Raw genomic sequence first — 7,292 nt, forward strand, 5'->3', positions numbered from 1 at the left:
AATTCAAACAGGTTCTCAGGTTCCCGGGGTGTTGAATGTCAGAGTAGATTCCAGGATCCCAAATCTTGCTCTTATATCCGCCTTTGTCTTTATTTATATTTTTCCAGCCGTGCGGTTTGGAAGTTGCATTCTAACTAAGATGGCCGAACATTCTCCGAGACCCATTCAATTTAACTCGAAACCAATCCTTACACTTCAGATTGAAGCATGGAACCTTATTGAATCTTGCATACCAGCCTTGAGCATGAACCATTTCCAGTTTACTCATAAAGCCGCAAAGAGCTTTAAGCTGACCATCTGTTTCAAGTAAACCATATTCAAGTGGAAAAGTAAAGATAAAAGCTAAGGATTTTACCCACTTGAATTTAGTATTGGGTGGTAATGGTCTTGGGATAGGTGTTTTCAGTGGTTTGCAAGCTGTACTCCCTTGTGTTCTTCTGTGAATTCCTCCACTTCTTTGCAATTTTCTTCAGCTGTAACCATGTCTTGATCAACGTCTTCGATATCTTCCTCATCACTCAAATCATAAGTTGGAGGTTGTGAAAAGTCTACCTCCGCATCATCTTCGTATTCACTTGGGGAAGATTCTTCCATCTCAAAGAATTCATTTGCGGATGCAAGTTCATTACTAGGAGAACTTGACTCGTGATATTCATTATCAAGGAAACTTGCTTGTTGAATTATTCCGTTCAAGTCTACATAGGATTCCTGCTTCGGAAGTTGTTCACTATCCTCCTTAGCATCAACTGCACTTCTCTTGACGGAATTCTCCACAATTCTAGATTCCCATGGAGGTTCAGCGTCTCCTAAGTCTTCAACCAATTCTTCTTCTTTGATAAATTCAGCTTCCTCCACTTGTTCCAGTACGAAGTCATGTTCCGTACTGTCTAGTGGGGTTTCTAGTATCTCCTTCATGCTACGTTCTTCATTAATTTGTCCACATGAAGCCATGGGGGTTTCTTGAGTGTCCGAACGTCGGGAAGGTAGTCTATTTATCGCTTGATTCAATTGGTGAAGTGTTGCATAAAAATTTTCAAATGTTTCCTTGAGTTGCTCCCTTGATTCTTGGAGTGATAGATATGGACATGGTGTGTAGGGAAGTGGTGGTTCTTGGGAGTAATTGGGTTGAAATTGGGGTGGATACGGGTTAGGGTTATATGGAGGTGAATGGTGGTAGTTGGCTTGTGAGTGTGGTGGTTCAAAGCTGTGTTGAGGAGGTGGTTCATAGGCCTATGGTGGGGCTTGTCGGTAATTACAAGGGGGTCCACCATAACTATTGTTCTGACATGTGTAACAACCCTAGTTTTTGAAAATCGAATAATTAGTTATTTGTGATTTATTTTATTTGTTGATAATTTTATTTTAAGAAAATTATTTTGCTAAAGGTAATTAAATGGAGTTTCATGATAATTGGAGTTTAAATTAATTAGAATTTTTATATAAATTTTATTAGATATTTGGTATAATTGAAATTATAATTTTGATAATTGAAAAATAAGAAGAATTGTATAATTTAATTTAAATAAATTCTATTTTGAATGAATTATGTTATTAATTTCAACTCCTAGAAATTATTTTATTAGAAATGATTAGATTGATATTTATAAATACTTTAAGTTTACGTCAATTAATATTTATGTACAATTTTTATTATAATTGGTTATTTTATAAATTGAAATTAAAGTCTAGTGATAGAAAAATAATGAGAAGTTATATCATTTAATTTGAATGATTAATATTGAGTTTGAACTATATTTTATAATTATATGATTAATATGTTCATTTTATATTTTAAATTAGAAATAATTGATTGAACTTAGCAATATGTGATAAATAATGTTCCTAAATATTTTTAATAGAGTATATTTGATTCTAAAATTACTCTACCCTTCAATTTTATCAAAATATCTATTCATATCTATCCATATTACTTTATAAAATCCCTAATTTCTAACCCTAATTCCCAAATTAATTCACAAACCCTAATTTCCAAAATACAGAAACCTAACCCAGTTACCCCTCATCCCAGCACCGTTTCCCCCTTTCACTCACTCAGCTTCATCCGTCAACCCTAACAACTGCAGCCTCACCTTCCTTCACGTAACAAACACATACACACGCATATGTAGAAATGAGAGATGGAGATCCGAGATCTAGAGAGTGAGGGAGTCGTGAGGAAGAAGAGAAGGAGAAGGGCGTGGCGTCGCCGGCTGGGTACTGCCGCTGTTCAACTCGTCGTCGCGCCGTCCATGTCGAGCTCGTTCTGTCACCATCATGTAGCGAAGGAGGGATTGCCGCCCAGGGTCGCGCCGTCCGTGGAGCTTGCTGCCGTCGCCGTTCAAGCTACTGCTGCCGCCACACTCCACGCCGTTACCGTCGTCATTCATGGAGGAAGAGGAAGCAAGTGCGCCAAAGGAGAAGCCGTCATCATCAAGCCACGCGTCGCCGCCGTTGGAGGAGTTTCGTGTGCCGTCGCCGCTAAAGAAGGAAGGATCGTGCGATAGCCAGGGGACAGAACGGATATCAGAACCTGATAGAGTGCTGCTGCCGTCAATCGAAGATGCTAAAATTGCCGCTGCTGCAGGTGGCTTTGAAATACTTGGTTGTGGCGTTTAGACTCTGCAATTTTGACTAACTGAGGTAGGGGATTTATTTTTAAAGTTAAATGTTTTTAATTTAGAATACCTACAAAGTTATTGGATAAGTGCAAATGGTTAACAATCGTTAAGAATTTCTTAATTAACATGAATGACTTGAAATGCATTTGAAATTAGTTAGTTAGTTGCGATTATTCTGAGCTGCGACTGGAATTAGATGCTGTTGTGAACAATTAATTTGACAAGGTTAACTTTGGTTAATGCTATGACTGATATTGGTTTTCTGATTTTAATGGATTTGTTGAGAATTCTGATTTTATGTGATACTACTGAATTGGTTGAAATGTGGCTATGAATGGTGATTCATTTGATAATACTTGTTAAATTGAAATTTGATGAGTTAACTATTGAAAAGTTGTCGTAATGATAATTGATGAACTGAGTTAGATTTGTGTTTGGTTTGGGATTATTGTGATGATGGTTGAGGTTGTGAAATTTGGAGTAAGTTTGATGATGTTTTAGTGCTTCAATTGGATTATTGAATTCAGGTTAAGGCTGTGAATGTCTTTGGGCTTTGTTGTGAGTGTTTGAAGTTGTAATTAATATTGTTTTCTCTGATATGAATGGAATTGTTGAAAAGTTCTGACTCTATGTGATTATACTGAATTAGTTGAGTTGTGTGGCTGAAATTATGATTGGAATGATTGAGATTTTTTATTGGAACTTTGGTTGAATTTGTTGATTTTGTGAGATTGAATTATAAATTGTTTGGTGAGAGATTATTGTGATTTTGGTATTTTGATGGGTCAAATTGAAACTATTGCTGTTGAGTTGGTTTATTGTAATGGGTTTAGTTAGTGATTAATTGAAGTTGGGCTTAAGGAATAATTGGAAGATTGAATCTTAAAATGTTGAACTAGTTGCTGAAAATCTAATTTTTGAGATTAAAAGATGACTTTGGAAGTGAATCAATTATTCAACGATAATCGAAATGATATGAGAGTAAAGGTTGAGTAAATTGTAATTAAAGTTGTTGTTGGGATTCAATTTTGGGAAGTTTGAATTAACTATAGAACTAGTTAAGATTTTTCAAAGTTAAAATGTAAAACTTGATTTTCTGCGTTACTTTTAAATGTAACTGGAGACTTTGAAAATCTATAACTAATTCTGTGAAGATTGGAATTGCGTGGAACCAAGTCTGGATTAAGATTTGGAATATAGGAAGCTATACTGGTGAATTTGAGGCTTTTTCATTAAGTTTATGATTTATGGTCAATTTTTGAATTAGGAATGTCAAATCTGGTTTTCTGCAGAACATTTAACACAGCAGCAACTTGTTTCCTCTATTAAAAATTCTCCAGTTTGAATTTTGAAATGGAACCTATTTAAAATGAAGCTCTGGTCCTAGTACTTTAATTTAATAAAAATTTAGAATTGTTAGAGTTTTGGTTTTAAATATATGAATTTTTAAAGTAAGATGTATTATGCAGTAAAAATCAGGTTTTGTTTTCTAAGTCAGTAATTTTGAGACTTTATAATTTTTAATTCTGGAAAGATATTCAGATAAAACCAATTGGTGGTGAAATTTGAGTATGTTTAGTATATATGATTTAAATTTCAGGGTTTTCCATGTTTTAGTAAGTGAGTTATGGGACTTGAAAGAGGTTGTGTTCAATGATTTGTAAAGCAGACTTCAGCAGAAAATTACCTAACTTCCAAGCTACATAACTCCTTCATTAAAAATGGTATGACCCTGGAACCAATTGAGAAAGAAATTTGGATAAGTTATATTTAACCACATTAATTTTGAAGGTTGTTGGATTTAATTTGGATTTTATATGAAATTTCGAATGTTGTACGCTGCTGCTGTCTTCTGGTTTTAAGGCACTATAGAGCAGTCACGATTTTGCTTATATTCCCGAAGCTAGAGCCAGCGAAAAACTATGATTTCTGGTTTAATATGAAGCTTAATCTGAGACGGACGTGTGGATATAAGGTTTGCGTAATTCCAAATTCGTTTGATATTTTTAAAATAAAACTGAAGTTAGACTGCCGATGTTGTTTTGGTGATTACTTGGATATGGAATTTGAGAAATAGATTTTCTATACTAGTATCAAATGTTTTTGAGAATTTATTGTTGTGGCAATTGTTGAGAAAGGTTTGATGAGATATTGAGAAAGAGGGAACCCGTAAGGGTGGTTAAGTCCGAGTTTTAGGTGAGGTGCTGTCAAAATTTTATAAAAATCTGAGGTTTTATTCGAAAAGTCATTTTAAAAGATTTGAACTTGAAAAATTATATTATTTGCATTTTATCTAAATAAGATAAGAATTATACTATTTTGAATTTGGAATTATCAAGGAAAGGTTTATGTTTCAAGTTTGAATTATTAAAGAGAGGAATTATGTTTTGAATTCAATTTAATACGAAAAGAGTTATGCTTTGGGCTTGAAAAAAAGGATTACTTTTCAAGAGTTTGGTGAATTTTATAATATTTGAATCCGAATGGTAAAGAGAAATGGTTTGAGGCAAGATATTGTAAAAGTGAAAGATGTAAAGTTTGTATAGTATGATTGAACAGAGAAAGAAAGAGGTATTGCATAAGAATGTCAAAGTGATGATGAATAATGAGAATGATTATGTGATGATTTGTTGCTTGAGGCAACCCAAGAGAAATTTATGTGTTGTTTGAGGCAACCAAAGAGATGTGTTTATCCATTTGTTGCGTTATGGCAACTCCTGAGATATTTGTGTGATCATCTGCTGCATTGAGGCAGTCAGATAGATAGTGATTTGACCATTGAGAACGCTTTCCTACGGTACAGATCCATATTTTATTTCTGTAAGGCAGAGGAGTTATTTCCTGCTACAGAAGTACCGTGACCACCTGTTCCATTTCTGTAGTGGTAGAGGAGTTATTTCCTGTATACAAAAGGTGTGTCGGCATACATCCCTGCAGTGGTAGATGTGTTATTTCCTGCTTGCAGTGGACCCTGTGGTGGCAGAGGGGTTATTTGCTGTACACAGGGGTATAGCCAACAGGGAAGCCTTACCTGGTCAAAGGACTCCGGGTAACATTGGGAGCAGGTATCTAACCGACAAATGAGCTCATTACCTGCACTAGGGCTAGACATGCATCATCCTTGTTTGCGCATTTGCATTTGATTGGGTTTGCTCATTGTACTTCCCTGTGATTGTGCTGTTTGTCTTGCTGTGACTTGTTTGTATGTTGAACTGAATCTCTTGCTTGTACTATTAGTTTGTGAATGTATTAAATTGATTAAGAATTGATGTTTTGATTGAGAATTAATTATGTGACTGATAGATGGTTAATGTGACTAGTTTCATATTTAGAATTTGTTTGAGTTTAGAAATTTTGAAGGAGGTAATTAATTAGCTAAAGTAAAACCAAAAGTATTTTCAAAAAGGTTTGATAAAAATATAGTTTCCTTGAGTATGTTAATTATTTGCATGTTAATCATTACTTTTACGGCATTCCCATTCCCTACTGAGAACGTGTGGTTTGTTCTCACCCCAAAACCTTCCACCCTTTTAGTGATACAGGTTCGAAGACTCAATTTGAAGCTGCGGGCGATTGTTAGACCTTATTTATGAGTTAAGTTTTTGAATTGAGTTATTTTCATAGAATTCCCTCGCCCTTGTTACTTTAGTTTTTATTTTATACAGAAGGATAGGATTTGTATCTAAGTTTTATTTGAAATCTTTTGTATGACAGATATTATTATTAGTAATTATGTGATTATTATTACTTGGTGATGTTTTCTATATGATTTTAATTAATATAAACAAAATTTTCTGGTATTTTTACTAAAACTGGATCGCGATATCGAACTAGAGGCTCAATAGTAAATAGTTATTAAAGAAAAGTAGGTTGGTAACGCCTTACTTTCGGTACGATCATGACGTTCTGGAAGTTGGGTCGTTACAACATGCATTATTGAATGGTCGTCATCAATGATAGTTTGGAAGGTGTTGTTGCCTAAAGGGTTGATCAGGTCCTTGTGGCTCCGTCCATCTCTGATTGTTTTGACCTTGATGCATGTTCCTGTTATAGCTTCCATTCCTTTCAACATTATTAGAACCAAACTCAAAGCGATAGGGGTGAGAATTCATAGTAAATAATAAAAATTAAAAGCAAAGATAAAAAGAAATAAACAAGCAAAAGAAAATATTTACAATGTGCTTGTTTGGGCGCTATTATTCTATTAAAAAAGATCTTTTTTTAATGAAAAAAGTAAAAAAATATCTTTTTTTATTTTTTAGCGTGTTTGGCAAATTTCTAGTAGTAAAAGTAAAAGTACTAGAAAAATAAAAAAAAATATCTTTTTTGAGAAGCTGTAATTTATATATTTTTTTAAAAGATATTTTTTCTTTAAAAAAAGATGTTTTTCATGTAATAAATAAACAAAAAAGTACTTTTATATTGTTATACCCAAACATAATTGATAGATAAAAAGATCTTTTTGTATGAGATATCCAAACATAAAATTACTTTTACTTCTCCATAAGATCTTTTAAAAAAAGATAACTCGAAAAAAGATCTTTTCTTAGAAGCTCACCCAAACAAGCCCAATAACCAATAATAAGGCACACAGTTGCAACTCCCCGGCAACGACACCATTTTTGACGAACTGAAGATTGATGGTTTAGAGTTTACAATAAATTCTCGTTGCAA

General features: G+C 33.9%; 1 long non-coding RNA gene across 1 annotated transcript; it reads left to right on the forward strand.

Annotated features, from left to right (window-relative positions):
* Positions 1-1,963: 1,963 nt before the first annotated feature.
* Positions 1,964-6,365, forward strand: LOC140180976 (uncharacterized). Its single transcript, XR_011875375.1, has 2 exons — positions 1,964-2,640; positions 6,153-6,365. It is a non-coding gene; the product is annotated as an uncharacterized lncRNA (long non-coding RNA).
* Positions 6,366-7,292: the final 927 nt, after the last annotated feature.

The sequence above is a fragment of the Arachis hypogaea genome, chromosome 17 (assembly GCF_003086295.3).
Source record: "Arachis hypogaea cultivar Tifrunner chromosome 17, arahy.Tifrunner.gnm2.J5K5, whole genome shotgun sequence".
Taxonomy (NCBI): domain Eukaryota; kingdom Viridiplantae; phylum Streptophyta; class Magnoliopsida; order Fabales; family Fabaceae; genus Arachis; species Arachis hypogaea.